Source organism: Pseudophryne corroboree, chromosome 1, assembly GCF_028390025.1.
Source record: "Pseudophryne corroboree isolate aPseCor3 chromosome 1, aPseCor3.hap2, whole genome shotgun sequence".
Taxonomy (NCBI): domain Eukaryota; kingdom Metazoa; phylum Chordata; class Amphibia; order Anura; family Myobatrachidae; genus Pseudophryne; species Pseudophryne corroboree.
In genome coordinates, this window is record NC_086444.1 from 741595725 (window position 1) to 741611900 (window position 16176).

The window sequence follows — 16176 nt, forward strand, 5'->3', positions numbered from 1 at the left end:
TTTCTCTCCACAGTTCCGCTGAGAGGAAGCTCCCCAGGCTCTCCCCTGCAGATTCACGGTAGAAAGAGGGTAAAAAGAGAGGGGGGGGGGCACATAAATTTAGCGCAAAATCAGTATATACAGCAGCTACTGGGTAAACACTAAGTTACTGTGTAATTCCTGGGACATATAGCGCTGGGGTGTGTGCTGGCATACTCTGTCTCTCCAAAAGGCCTTGCACAAATTACTCTCAGTTATATTGCTGGTACTTCCAGCCTAGTTATATTGCATATATGTACTGTTGCAGTTTAGCAGCTTAGGCACACTGAGATTTAACCTTGTGATAGGGGCAGAGATTGGTGGCCCACATTCCTTGCGGGCACCCTGCCTGCCTACCAACTGAGGGAGTGATATTTAACATTTACCTGCTTTTAATCTTCTGAGCCCCCTTCTGCTCACAGAGAGAATCTCTGCTATTAACACTGCTGGTGTTTTCAGTGAAGTAGCATGGTATATCTACGTTTTTTCATTGCCTAAGTACAATGTGCAACATGCTTTTCTCACACCCAAGTGTATTTAGGACAGGTGCGGTGTGATCCTGCATATACTCTGCCCTAGCTAATCTCAGACTGTGTATCGCATGTGCCCGTGAAGTCTTTTCACAATTGAGAGAATTGTACAGGGGTATTTCCGTCCTTTCCTTTTTGCCTCAGACATAGGCTTGTGCCAACAACCTAGATTTGTTTTGATACAGAATATTTTGTTAATATCACTTGTGGAATCTAAAGGTCCTGGTGCACGACACAAATTCATTCATCAATTTCTTAATGCTACTGTAATCTAATGTGCACAAACAACGCTGTTTATATCCTATGCTCTGACACCACTTATAAGACACTGTTACCATCTTTATCTCTGGTGGATAATTGTCTTGATATCTGTCATCATGACTTATTTTTGAACCAGAATTTGTCAGTAATCAAACAATTGAAGTAACCCCTGGGGATCTACTGTAAATCTGGAAATAACCCCCCCCCCCCTTTTTCTGTCATTACTTTTTTCTATCTTACAATTATACATATCTTTTCCTGCTGTTCTTCCTTCTGTGAACTCTCATCCACGATTCAGGGGAGCGTGTCCCCCCAGGAGACACGCCTCCCCAGTCTAACGTGGACAGCAGATTCACACCTTTTTTTTCTCTCATCATTTTTTCTCTCTCTGTATGCATTTCTAGCATTCTTTTTCCGAGGAGGAATCAATCCTCCTGTTTCGGTGCACTCTCATTGGTGCTATAGGGTTGAACCTCCCTACGACCATACCCCTACGTTCACGCCCAATCTCGTCCGATCTTGGAAGCTAAACGCAGGTGGGCTGGGTCAGTACCTAGACGGGCGACCACTAGGGAATACCTAGTGAAGTAGGGAGACTACCTTCCCCCGTAGAAATCACACCAACAGCAGTATCACCACTTATGCTTTACCCTCCTACTCCCATTGTATTCTCTTTACTCATTATAGAGGTTATAGATCAGAAGTGTTACCAAGTGTATGGGTTCTCCCACTCACGACTGTAACCTAATTAGGGCTGCATTAATACAAACACAGTTTGTACAGATCTTGGGCAGATGGAAGTAGCATAGTATGTAGCTAACTTCCGATATGCATTTATCCAGGAATAATTAAGATCTGAACATTCCATGGTCTATCCACACTTGCTCCATCTCCAACCTGTCTTGTTTAGTCCCCATGTATTTTAAAGAGTAGAAAAAAAAAAAGAAAAAAAAGACCTCATTATTACTTCTCAGATACTTCACCTATCAACTAACAGATAGTTAACATAAGAGTGCGCCCAAACAAGAGTCATACTTTTCTTCTCTTACATGTATATTCCCCTCCTTTTTTTTGACTCTGGGCGCACCGCCATACGGACAAACATTAATTGCTATTACTCAGCATTATTGTCCACTTTTTGGCATCTACATTATTATGTACTTTGAATCTAGGTCGGTGCAGATCAAAAACCCTCCTTTTTTGTGCTCCACAGGTGGAGCCAGGATCGGTGGGGGCGCGTCTCCGAAATTTCAGTTACCAGTGGGTTCGCTCATGGGTGGATCCCTGGGCTATACAGATTGTATCTCAGGGATGCAAGCTGGAATTCGAAGTGATGCCCCCTCACCGTTACCTCAAATCGGCCCTGCCAGCTTCCCCCATAGAGAGGAAAATAGTGTTAGCGGCAATTCACAAATTATATCTCCAGCAGGTGGTGGTAAAGGTTCCCCTCCTTCAACAGGGAAGGGGTTACTATTCAACAATGTTTGTGCTACCGAAACCGGACGGTTCGGTCAGACCCATATTGAATTTAAAATCCCTGAACAGTTACCTGAAACGGTTCAAGTTCAAGATGGAATCGCTCAGAGCGGTCATCGCAAGCCTGGAAGAGGGGGATTTTATGGTGTCTCTGGACATAAAGGATGCTTACCTGCATGTCCCCATTTATCCACCTCATCAGGAGTACCTCAGATTTGTCATTACCAATTCCAGACGTTGCCGTTTGGTCTGTCCACGGCACCGAGAATATTTACCAAGGTAATGGCAGAAATGATGGTGCTCCTGCGAAAGCAAGGAGTCACAATTATCCCATACTTGGACGATCTCCTCATAAAGGCGAGGTCCAGAGAGCAGTTGCTGATCAGCGTAGCACACTCTCGAGAAGTGTTGCAACAGCACGGCTGGATTCTGAATATTCCAAAGTCGCAGCTGATTCCTACGACGCGTCTGCCCTTCCTGGGCATGATTCTGGACACAGACCAGAAGAAGGTTTTTCTCCCGACGGAGAAGGCTCAGGAGCTCGTGACTCTGGTCAGAGACCTCTTAAAACCAAAACAGGTGTCGGTGCATCACTGCACGCGAGTCCTGGGAAAGATGGTGGCGTCATACGAGGCCATTCCCTTCAGCAGGTTCCATGCGAGGACCTTTCAGTGGGATCTGTTGGACAAGTGGTCCGGATCGCATCTTCAGATGCATCGGCTGATCACCCTATCCCCCAGGGCCAGGGTGTCTCTTCTGTGGTGGCTGCAGAGTGCTCACCTTCTCGAGGGTTGCAGGTTCGGCATTCAGGACTGGGTCCTGGTGACCACGGATGCAAGCTTCCGAGGGTGGGGGGCAGTCACACAGGGAAGAAATTTCCAGGGTCTGTGGTCAAGTCAGGAGACTTGTCTGCACATCAATATCCTGGAACTAAGGGCTATATACAACGCCCTAAATCAAGCGGAACCTCTGCTTCGCAACCATCCGGTGCTGATTCAGTCAGACAACATCACCGCAGTGGCTCATGTAAACCGCCAAGGCGGCACAAGGAGCAGGGTGGCGATGGCGGAAGCCACCAGAATTCTTCGCTGGGCGGAGAATCACGTGCAAGCACTGTCAGCAGTGTTCATTCTGGGAGTGGACAACTGGGAAGCAGACTTCCTCAGCAGGCACGACCTCCACCCAGGAGAGTGGGGACTTCATCAAGAAGTCTTCACACAGATTACAAATCGATGGGAACTGCCACAGGTGGACATGATGGCATCCCGCCTCAACAAAAAGCTACAAATGTATTGCGCCAGGTCAAGAGACCCTCAGGCGATAGCTGTGGACGCACTAGTGACACCGTGGGTGTTCCGGTGGGTTTATGTGTTTCCTCCTCTTCCTCTCATACCCAAGGTGCTGAGAATCGTAAGAAAAAGAGGAGTGAGAACAATACTCATTGTTCCGGATTGGCCAAGAAGGATTTGGTATCCGGAACTACAAGAAATGCTCACAGAGGACCCATGGCCTCTGCCTCTCAGACAGGATCTGTTGCAACAGGGGCCCTGTCTGTTCCAAGACTTACCGCGGCTGCGTTTGACGGCATGGCGGTTGAACGCCGGATCCTAGCAGAAAAAGGCATTCCGGATGAGGTTATTCCTACGCTGATAAAGGCTAGGAAGGACGTGACGGCTAAACATCATCACCGTATATGGCGAAAATATGTTGCTTGGTGTGAGGCCAGGAATGCCCCTACAGAGGAATTCCAGCTGGGCCGTTTCCTTCACTTCCTACAGTCGGGAGTGACTTTGGGCTTAAAATTGGGGTCCATTAAGGTCCAGATTTCAGCCCTATCCATTTTCTTTCAAAAGGAACTGGCTTCTCTTCCTGAAGTTCAGACGTTTGTAAAGGGAGTGCTGCATATTCAACCCCCTTTTTGTTGCCACCAGTGGCACCTTGGGATCTTAACGTGGTGTTGAGTTTCCTGAAATCACACTGGTTTGAGCCACTTAAAACCGTGGAGTTAAAATATCTCACGTGGAAGGTGGTCATGCTATTGGCCTTAGCTTCGGCTAGGCGTGTGTCAGAATTGGCGGCTTTGTCACATAAAAGCCCCTATCTGGTTTTCCATATGGACAGGGCAGAATTACGGACTCATCTGCAATTTCTGCCAAAAGTGGTGTCCTCTTTTCATTTGAACCAACCTATTGTGGTGCCTGCGGCTACTCGTGACTTGGAGGATTCCAAGTTACTAGATGTAGTCAGGGCTTTGAAGGTTTATGTAGCCAGAACGGCTGGAGTCAGGAAAACTGAGTCGCTGTTTATCCTGTATGCATCCAACAAGCTGGGTGCTCCTGCTTCAAAGCAAACTATTGCTCGCTGGATCTGTAACACGATTCAGCAGGCTCATTCTGCGGCTGGATTGCCTCCTCCAAAATCAGTAAAAGCCCATTCCACAAGGAAGGTGGGCTCTTCTTGGGCGGCTGCCCGAGGGGTCTCGGCATTACAGCTTTGCCGAGCAGCTACTTGGTCGGGTTCAAACACTTTTGCAAAGTTCTACAAGTTTGATACCCTGGCTGAGGAGGACCTTGTGTTTGCTCATTCGGTGCTGCAGTCATCCGCACTCTCCCGCCCGTTTGGGAGCTTTGGTATAATCCCCATGGTCCTTACGGAGTCCCCAGCATCCACTAGGACGTTAGAGAAAATAAGATTTTACTTACCGGTAAATCTATTTCTCGTAGTCCGTAGTGGATGCTGGGCGCCCGTCCCAAGTGCGGACTTCTTCTGCAATACTTGTATATAGTTATTGCTTAAGTAAGGGTTATGTTATGGTTGCATCAGGTTTATCTGGTGCTCTGTTCTTGTTCATACTATTAACTGGGTAAGTTTATCACGAGTTATACGGTGTGATTGGTGTGGCTGGTATGAGTCTTACCCTGGATTCCAAAATCCTTTCCTTGTACTGTCAGCTCTTCCGGGCACAGTTTCCTTAACTGAGGTCTGGAGGAGTGACATAGAGGGAGGAGCCAGTGCACACCAGTATTCCTAATTCTTTCTTAAAGTGCCCTGTCTCCTGCGGAGCCCGTCTATTCCCCATGGTCCTTACGGAGTCCCCAGCATCCACTACGGACTACAAGAAATAGATTTACCGGTAAGTAAATTTTTTTTTTTTTTTCTGCTTCTTTTTATCTTTTTTTCTTTCCTCTTTCTGCTTCTTTTTATCTTTTTTCTTTCCTCTTTCTTTCTGCTTCTTTTTATCTTTTTTTCTTTCCTCTTTCTGCTTCTTTTTATCTTTTTTTCTTTCCTCTTCTTTCTTTCTCACCAGGTCTTCCGGCATCTTCATCTGGTGGGAACCAACCAACAAGGGCTTCCAGCATCTTTGCCTGGCAGTTAATAGCTATTTAGCTCTTTGGCGTGGCCAGCAGATCTCCAGAGTTTCCGGCATCTTCACCTGGTGGATTTCAGACCACCAGGCTGCTTGGTTCTTTGCATGGCTGGCTTGAACCCACCAGGGCTTCTCTTTCTTTATTTCTTTCTTTCTTTTTTTCTCTTTCGTACCATCTTTTATTTTTTTATTTTTGTTTCTCTTTTCTTTCTTTTTCGTATTTCCTTTTTTGTTTTTACTTCTTCTTTCTCTCTTTCTCTCTTTCTCTCAGGCACCTACCCACCATGGCTTCTGGCATCTTTGCCTGGTGGGCTCCAGCCCACCAGGGCTTCTGGTGTATTCGCCTGTCGGTCAGTGGCTATTAAGCTCTTTTGTGCAATCGCTGGTGCTAGCCCCCCATGGCTTCTGGCATCTTCGCCCACCAGGGCTTCCCTTTCTTTCTTCTATATTTCTGCTTTTTTTCTTTCTTTTTCGTGTTTCTTTTTTTTGTTTTTACTTCTTCTTTTCTCTTTTTTTTTCCCTTCTTTCTTTCTTTCTCACCACCTGGCAGGCACCTACCCACCAGGGCTTCTGGCGTCTTTGCCTGGTGGGCTCCAGCCCACCAGGGCTTCTGATGTATTCGCCTGTCGGTCAGTGGCTATTAAGCTCTTTTGCGCAGTCACTGGTGCTAGACCACCATGGCTTCTGGCATCTTCGCCCACCAGGGCTTCCCTTTCTTTTATATTTCTTTCTTTTAGCTTTGTTGTTTTTCTTTTCTTTCCTTTTTTCTTTTTATCTTGCTTTTTTTTATCTCTTTTCTTCTTTAATACTATCTAATACTATCTTTTATTTATAAGACAACATATGGGATCTGCTCCACCATACATGGGCTTTGAGCATTCAGCAAGGATTCAGATAGATCTTTCTTCCTTCTTCTGTTTTCTTTTTTTCCCCTCCTTTCTTCTGTCTGTCTGTCTTTCTGTCTGTCTTCGTTTGTTTCTGTTGTTTTCTTCTGTCATTTTTAGTACTTTTTTCTATAAGACAACATAAGGGTTCTGCAGTACTATACATAGGCATAGACCAGGGCTGGCCAACCTGTGGCTCTCCAGCTGTTGTGAAACTACATATCCCAGGATGCCCTGCCACAGTCTTAGCATTCTCTTATAGCAAAACTGTGGCAGGGTATGCTGGGACTTGTAGTTTTACAACAGCTGGAGAGCCACAGGTTGGCCAGGCTTGGCATAGACCATTCAACAAGATTTCAGACAGATACAGAAATTGGCATATAAACTTCACAAATTAGATAATTAATTAGAGAAAAGAGAAAGAGAGGGCCCTGCTCACTAGAGCTTACATTCTACAAAAAAAAGGGTGGATGTGGAGAAAAAAGGGGATCAGATATAGATTCTGGAGAGTTAGGATGAGGGGTGATGGCCTTGAGTGAATAAGCTAGCTCTAAAATTTGAGAAACTTGTGGAAAGTCTGAGAGTATGATGACATGCCATAACAGTGGAGAGAAATCTTAAAGATTGGAGTCGAATCAAGAGCATAACTGGTTGTTGAAGTAGTGGAGAAATGGAGTGTGTGAGTGTGTGAGTGTGTGTATGTATGTATGTATGTATGTGTATGGAAAAGTTGGAGATGTAGGATGGAGAAGCGTGGTTGAGTGCATTGTAGGTGAATGAGAAGTGTGATTTAACTGATGGAGGTGGGGTGGCAACAACGGATAAAGCAGCAAGAGTTGAGTTGGACCAAAGTGACAAGATTAAAGTGTTGTAGATCATTACAATTTTCTTTCAAATCCAGTGGATGGCCCAGAACAGGCTCCCCGGGTCACAGATATGGGTGGCACTATCTGACGCAAGTTCTGACCAACCCCAACTTCCTACTTTGTCTTCTGGTATCCCATTTTACCACTCTGTGAACTTAGGGCCTACATACATATATACATATATATATTTTTACATAATATAGGTAGATATTGGGCCTAATTCAGTGTTGATCGCAGCAGCAAATTTATTAGCAGTTGGGCAAAACCATGTGCAGTGCAGGGGGGCAGATATAACATGTATAGAGAGTTAGATTTGGGTGGGGTGTGTTCAAACTGAAATCTAAATTGCAGTGTGAAAATAAAGCAGACAGTATTTACCCTGCACAGAAACAAAATAACCCACCCAAATGTTATATCTGCCACACCTGTACTGCACATGGTTTTGCCCAACTACTAACAAATTTGCTGCTGCGATCAACGCTGAATTACCCCCATTGGCCATCATTCCGGGTTATCGCTAGCTGGCGTTGTTCGCAGTGCAGCGATCAGGCTAAAAATCTGCACTTCTGCGCATGCACCATACGTGCACTGCACACGCACAACGTACTTTCACAAAAGCCGATGCAGTTTTACACAAGATCTAGCGATGCTTTTCAGTCGCACTGCTGATCGTTGAGTGATTGACAGAAAGTGGGTGTTTCTGGGAGGTAACTGACCGTTTTCGGGGAGTGTGTGTAAAAACGCAGGCGTGCCAGATAAAAACGCAGGAGTGGCTGGGGAAACGCAGGCGTGGCTGGCCGAACGCAGGGCATGTTTGTGACGTCAAAACAGGAACTAAATTGTCTGAAGTGATCACAAGGTAGGAGTAGGTCTGCAGCTACTCTGAAACTGCACAATTTTCTTTTGTAGCAGCGCTGCGATCCTTTCGTTTGCACTTCTGCTAAGCTAAGATACACTCCCAGAGGGTGGCGGCTTAGCGTTTGCACTGCTGCTAAAAGCAGCTAGCGAGCGAACAACTCAGAATGAGGGCCCTTGTCCTTTCTCCGAAATGGGTGTTTTTTTTTAGTTGAAACCCTGCCAGTATTTTAAATTGGATAATGAAGGGTATTGTACTAAGCTGCTTATATCTTTGTCCAGTCACTAACTTTATGTGAGTAGTGTTTCCGGTGATATCGCCTACTGCTGGTGAGCTATGAGTTGCCAGGTCTTTGGAGGAGTATGAGAAAGGGCAGCAGCAAAGTCCTGATATAGGCAGTTGCCACCATTTTGACATTACAGCGTGACCTTACAGACAGACACAGAAATAGACCAATGCATTTTCTATATGCATTTTCGTGATCTGTGCCCTGGGTTTTTTTCTCATTTGAAACCCCACCTGTATTTTAAGTTGGATAATGAAGGGTATGTGTACCAAGCTTGGTCCAGATCCATCAAGGCATGTAGGAGACTCTGAAGAACAAACATGTAATTATACATCTATACATGCATACTTTGAGATAGCTATATATATATATATATATATATATATATATATATAAACAATAAAACAATAGTGAGCTGATGCTTCTATATAGTTGGTGAGAATAGACCAATATTGCACTCAACTAAATGTAGCTCCTTGGAGTCTGCAATAAACAATATAATAAAATGTTCCAATTTACAAATAATTATTTTAAAAACTTTAGCAATTCAAATTTTTCAAACATAATCAAAACAGTGTCTGCTGTTTACAGAAATCCTTCTCTCCTCCTCCTGTTTATGAAGATTGGAGATCACAATAATGACTATAATCCAACACGTTTCATCTCATGTCAAGACTTCATCAGGGGTTTATCTTTATTGTGTAAAGAATCAATCATCAACTAGACATACATTTTGGTATGAATACTTGGGCCTGATTTATTGGGCTAAATGTTCTGTTTCATGGCCCATTAACCTTGTTTAATGTTCAAAATGACATGACCAGGGCTGGATTAACAATGGGGCGGGTGTAGCTGCAGCTCCAGGCCTGCCCATGCAAACAGGCCCTCAGGATCCTCCTGCACTGCTGTGCAGCCAGTGGTGATATAAGGAAAAACTCCTGTCACCATCAACAGCAACAGCCCACTCATCTCCCGGCCGCTCCCCTCCCTATCCCTCACCTCCTACTCACCCAGGCTCTCAACCCCCACCGATCAGCAAACAGAGGTTTCATCCATGGGGCTGTCCGAAGCTGCAACGATATTATCGATGGTCAATTTTTACTACACACTGGACGATATCAATGATCAATTTGGATGATATGAGAGTACATACATCTATATTGCCCAAATTGACTGGCATGTATCAACGATGATCATTCAACGATTGCAGGCACACTGAAAGATATGAATGATTTAACCTTCATTTATGAACGATATCGTTCATATCTTTCAAGATATCGCCCAGTGTGTAGTAGAGATGAGCGCCTGAAATTTTTCGGGTTTTGTGTTTTGGTTTTGGGTTCGGTTCCGCGGCCGTGTTTTGGGTTCGACCGCGTTTTGGCAAAACCTCACCGAATTTTTTTTGTCGGATTCGGGTGTGTTTTGGATTCGGGTGTTTTTTTAAAAAAACACTAAAAAACTGCTTAAATCATAGAATTTGGGGGTCATTTTGATCCCATATTATTATTAACCTCAAAAACCATAATTTCCACTCATTTTCAGTCTATTCTGAATACCTCACACCTCACAATATTATTTTTAGTCCTAAAATTTGCACCAAGGTCGCTGGATGACTAAGCTAAGCGACACTAGTGGCCGACACAAACACCTGGCCCATCTAGGAGTGGCACTGCAGTGTCACGCAGGATGTCCCTTCCAAAAAACCCTCCCCAATCAGCACATGACGCAAAGAAAAAAAGAGGCGCAATGAGGTAGCTGACTGTGTGAGTAAGATAAGCGACCCTAGTGGCCGACACAAACACCGGGCCCATTTAGGAGTGGCACTGCAGTGTCACGCAGGATGTCCCTTCCAAAAAACCCTCCCCAATCAGCACATGACGCAAAGAAAAAAAGAGGCGCAATGAGGTAGCTGACTGTGTGAGTAAGATTAGCGACCCTAGTGGCCGACACAAACACCGGGCCCATTTAGGAGTGGCACTGCAGTGTCACGCAGGATGTCCCTTCCAAAAAACCCTCCCCAATCAGCACATGACGCAAAGAAAAAAAGAGGCGCAATGAGGTAGCTGACTGTGTGAGTAAGATTAGCGACCCTAGTGGCCGACACAAACACCGGGCCCATTTAGGAGTGGCACTGCAGTGTCACGCAGGATGTCCCTTCCAAAAAACCCTCCCCAATCAGCACATGACGCAAAGAAAAAAAGAGGCGCAATGAGGTAGCTGACTGTGTGAGTAAGATTAGCGACCCTAGTGGCCGACACAAACACCGGGCCCATTTAGGAGTGGCACTGCAGTGTCACGCAGGATGTCCCTTCCAAAAAACCCTCCCCAATCAGCACATGACGCAAAGAAAAAAAGAGGCGCAATGAGGTAGCTGACTGTGTGAGTAAGATTAGCGACCCTAGTGGCCGACACAAACACCGGGCCCATTTAGGAGTGGCACTGCAGTGTCACGCAGGATGTCCCTTCCAAAAAACCCTCCCCAATCAGCACATGACGCAAAGAAAAAAAGGCGCAATGAGGTAGCTGACTGTGTGAGTAAGATTAGCGACCCTAGTGGCCGACACAAACACCGGGCCCATTTAGGAGTGGCACTGCAGTGTCACGCAGGATTTCTGGCCACCGACAGCATCTCTTGCACGCCCCTGTCGTTTTTTAAATAATTCTGCACCACCAAATTCAAGGTATGTGCAAAACATGGGACGTGCTGGAATTTGCCCATATTTAATGCACACACAATATTGCTGGCGTTGTCCGATGCCACAAATCCACAGGAGAGTCCAATTGGGGTAAGCCATTCCGCGATGATCTTCCTCAGTTGCCGTAAGAGGTTTTCAGCTGTGTGCGTATTCTGGAAACCGGTGATACAAAGCGTAGCCTGCCTAGGAAAGAGTTGGCGTTTGCGAGATGCTGCTACTGGTGCCGCCGCTGCTGTTCTTGCGGCGGGAGTCCATACATCTACCCAGTGGGCTGTCACAGTCATATAGTCCTGACCCTGCCCTGCTCCACTTGTCCACATGTCCGTGGTTAAGTGGACATTGGGTACAACTGCATTTTTTAGGACACTGGTGAGTCTTTTTCTGACGTCCGTGTACATTCTCGGTATCGCCTGCCTAGAGAAGTGGAACCTAGATGGTATTTGGTAACGGGGGCACACTGCCTCAATAAATTGTCTAGTTCCCTGTGAACTAACGGCGGATACCGGACGCACGTCTAACACCAACATAGTTGTCAAGGCCTCAGTTATCCGCTTTGCAGCAGGATGACTGCTGTGATATTTCATCTTCCTCGCAAAGGACTGTTGAACAGTCAATTGCTTACTGGAAGTAGTACAAGTGGGCTTACGACTTCCCCTCTGGGATGACCATCGACTCCCAGCAGCAACAACAGCAGCGCCAGCAGCAGTAGGCGTTACACGCAAGGATGCATCGGAGGAATCCCAGGCAGGAGAGGACTCGTCAGAATTGCCAGTGACATTGCCTGCAGGACTATTGGCATTCCTGGGGAAGGAGGAAATTGACACTGAGGGAGTTGGTGGGGTGGTTTGCGTGAGCTTGGTTACAAGAGGAAGGGATTTACTGGTTAGTGGACTGCTTCCGCTGTCACCCAAAGTTTTTGAACTTGTCACTGACTTATTATGAATGCGCTGCAGGTGACGTATAAGGGAGGATGTTCCGAGGTGGTTAACGTCCTTACCCCTACTTATTACAGCTTGACAAAGGGAACACACGGCTTGACACCTGTTGTCCGCATTTCTGTTGAAATAGTTCCACACCGAAGAGCTGATTTTTTTGGTATTTTCACCAGGCATGTCAACGGCCATATTCCTCCCACGGACAACAGGTGTCTCCCCGGGTGCCTGACTTAAACAAACCACCTCACCATCAGAATCCTCCTGGTCAATTTCCTCCCCTGCGCCAGCAACACCCATATCCTCCTCATCCTGGTGTACTTCAACACTGACATCTTCAATCTGACTATCAGGAACTGGACTGCGGGTGCTCCTTCCAGCACTTGCAGGGGGCGTGCAAATGGTGGAAGGCGCATGCTCTTCACGTCCAGTGTTGGGAAGGTCAGGCATCGCAACCGACACAATTGGACTCTCCTTGTGGATTTGGGATTTCGAAGAACGCACAGTTCTTTGCGGTGCTACTGCTTTTGCCAGCTTGAGTCTTTTCATTTTTCTAGCGAGAGGCTGAGTGCCTCCATCCTCATGTGAAGCTGAACCACTAGCCATGAACATAGGCCAGGGCCTCAGCCGTTCCTTGCCACTCCGTGTGGTAAATGGCATATTGGCAAGTTTACGCTTCTCCTCCGACAATTTTATTTTAGGTTTTGGAGTCCTTTTTTTACTGATATTTGGTGTTTTGGATCTGACATGCTCTGTACTATGACATTGGGCATCGGCCTTGGCAGACGACGTTGCTGGCATTTCATCGTCTCGGCCATGACTAGTGGCAGCAGCTTCAGCACGAGGTGGAAGTGGATCTTGATCTTTCCCTAATTTTGGAACCTCAACATTTTTGTTCTCCATATTTTAATAGGCACAACTAAAAGGCACCTCAGGTAAACAATGGAGATGGATGGATACTAGTATACAATTATGGACGGACTGCCGAATGCCGACACAGAGGTAGCTACAGCCGTGAACTACCGTACTGTGTCTGCTGCTAATATAGACTGGTTGATAAAGAGATGTCGTAGTATGTATGTATGAAGAAGAAAGAAAAAAAAACCACGGTTAGGTGGTATACAATTATGGACGGACTGCCGAGTGCCGACACAGAGGTAGCCACAGCCGTGAACTACCGTACTGTACTGTGTCTGCTGCTAATATAGACTGGTTGATAAAGAGATGTCGTAGTATGTATGTATGAAGAAGAAAGAAAAAAAAACCACGGGTAGGTGGTATACAATTATGGACGGACTGCCGAGTGCCGACACAGAGGTAGCCACAGCCGTGAACTACCGTACTGTACTGTGTCTGCTGCTAATATAGACTGGTTGATAAAGAGATGTCGTAGTATGTATGTATAAAGAAGAAAGAAAAAAAAACCACGGGTAGGTGGTATACAATTATGGACGGACTGCCGAGTGCCGACACAGAGGTAGCCACAGCCGTGAACTACCGTACTGTACTGTGTCTGCTGCTAATATAGACTGGTTGATAAATAGATGTCGTAGTATGTATGTATGAAGAAGAAAGAAAAAAAAACCACGGTTAGGTGGTATACAATTATGGACGGACTGCCGAGTGCCGACACAGAGGTAGCCACAGCCGTGAACTACCGTACTGTACTGTGTCTGCTGCTAATATAGACTGGTTGATAAAGAGATGTCGTAGTATGTATGTATAAAGAAGAAAGGAAAAAAAAACCACGGTTAGGTGGTATACAATTATGGACGGACTGCCGAGTGCCGACACAGAGGTAGCCACAGCCGTGAACTACCGTACTGTACTGTGTCTGCTGCTAATATAGACTGGTTGATAAAGAGATGTCGTAGTATGTATGTATAAAGAAGAAAGAAAAAAAAACCACGGTTAGGTGGTATACAATTATGGACGGACTGCCGAGTGCCGACACAGAGGTAGCCACAGCCGTGAACTACCGTACTGTACTGTGTCTGCTGCTAATATAGACTGGTTGATAAAGAGATGTAGTAGTATGTATGTATAAAGAAGAAAGAAAAAAAAACCACGGGTAGGTGGTATACAATTATGGATGGACTGCCGAGTGCCGACACAGAGGTAGCTACAGCCGTGAACTACCGTACTGTGTCTGCTGCGACTGGATGATAAATAATGATATAAAAAATATATATATATCACTACTGCAGCCGGACAGGTATATATATTATATAATGACGGACCTGCTGGACACTGTCTGTCAGCAGAATGAGTTTTTTATAGAATAAAAAAAAAAACACCACACAAGTGAAGTCACACGACGAGTGTTTAACTTTTTCAGGCAATCACAATATAGTATACTACTAACTATACTGGTGGTCAGTGTGGTCAGGTCACTGGTCAGTCACACTGGCAGTGGCACTCCTGCAGCAAAAGTGTGCACTGTTTAATTTTAATATAATATGTACTCCTGGCTCCTGCTATAACCTATAACTGGCACTGCAGTGCTCCCCAGTCTCCCCCACAATTATAAGCTGTGTGAGCTGAGCACAGTCAGATATATAATATATACATAGATGATGCAGCACACTGGGCTGAGCAGTGCACACAGATATGGTATGTGACTGTCTTGTACTCCTGGCTCCTGCTATAACCTATAACTGGCACTGCAGTGCTCCCCAGTCTCCCCCACAATTATAAGCTGTGTGAGCTGAGCACAGTCAGATATATAATATATACATAGATGATGCAGGCATGCAGCACACTGGGCTGAGCAGTGCACACAGATATGGTATGTGACTGAGTCACTGTGTGTACCGTTTTTTTCAGGCAGAGAACGGATATATTAAATAAAACAACTGCACTGCTGGTGGTCACTGTGGTCAGTCACTAAACTCTGCACTCTCTTCTACAGTATCAGCCTCAGGTCAATCTCTCTCTCTCCTAATCTAAATGGAGAGGACGCCAGCCACGTCCTCTCCCTATCAATCTCAATGCACGTGTGAAAATGGCGGCGACGCGCGGCTCCTTATATAGAATCCGAGTCTCGCGAGAATCCGACAGCGTCATGATGACGTTCGGGCGCGCTCGGGTTAACCGAGCAAGGCGGGAAGATCCGAGTCGCTCAGACCCGTGAAAAAAAACATGAAGTTCGTGCGGGTTCGGATTCAGAGAAACCGAACCCGCTCATCTCTAGTGTGTAGGCCCCTTTCCTCCAATTCTGGCTAACAGAGAACTCAGTGAGAAGAGCAGCCCTAAACTTCATAAATTCCTATTAGCACAAAAGGAGTGTATAGTACATTATATATTAAATATGAACCACGGCGGTAAATTACAGAATTAACTCAATCGTCCTCAGCATAGCTAAAGCTCTAGCACATCCATACAATTTCACTCATGATCTGACCAACTTTATGGTTTTCTCAGTGATGAAACAATATTGAGAACATCCTATTTCTAGTGTACACACTAGTAATGTATTGCTCAGATCTAAACAATTATCTCTCCTAGACCTTGGCAAAAAGTTGGTTTTTAAATGGACTGATCATATAAAATGTGATGCATACATACTTCAATATGTACACTATATCATTTTATGTCCAACAAATGTCATGCATGTGGTCAGACTGTTTTATGGAACGATAGACTGCCACAGGTGCTGTGTACCGTATGAGATTATTGGACTGAGTAGCTGAAAACTGGCTGATTAGCATATTGCAGTGTGTAGCTAGCATAATGCCCTCATAACATGACATCCAGCTGCAGATGAATGAACGAATAGTAGACATTTTACATTTATGCTCTACATGCAGCAACACGCAAGAAACACTGCTTGCTTAATCACACAAACATTATCAGAACTGTTTGTGCAGCTAGAAGACTAGTTGCAGCTGGTTACTGCAGTACAATGCAGTGTAAAGCTAAACTGCCAAATCCTTGCAGCATTTAGGGTACCACTGAAAGACAATAATGTGCTCTTTTTCGGTTTCCCCTAATGGCGGTACTGG

At 45.4% G+C, this 16176-nt stretch overlaps 1 pseudogene; it reads left to right on the forward strand.

Annotated features, from left to right (window-relative positions):
- The first annotated feature begins 1284 nt into the window (after positions 1-1284).
- LOC134939779 (5S ribosomal RNA) lies at positions 1285-1403 on the forward strand (annotated as a pseudogene).
- The last annotated feature ends 14773 nt before the right edge of the window (positions 1404-16176 follow it).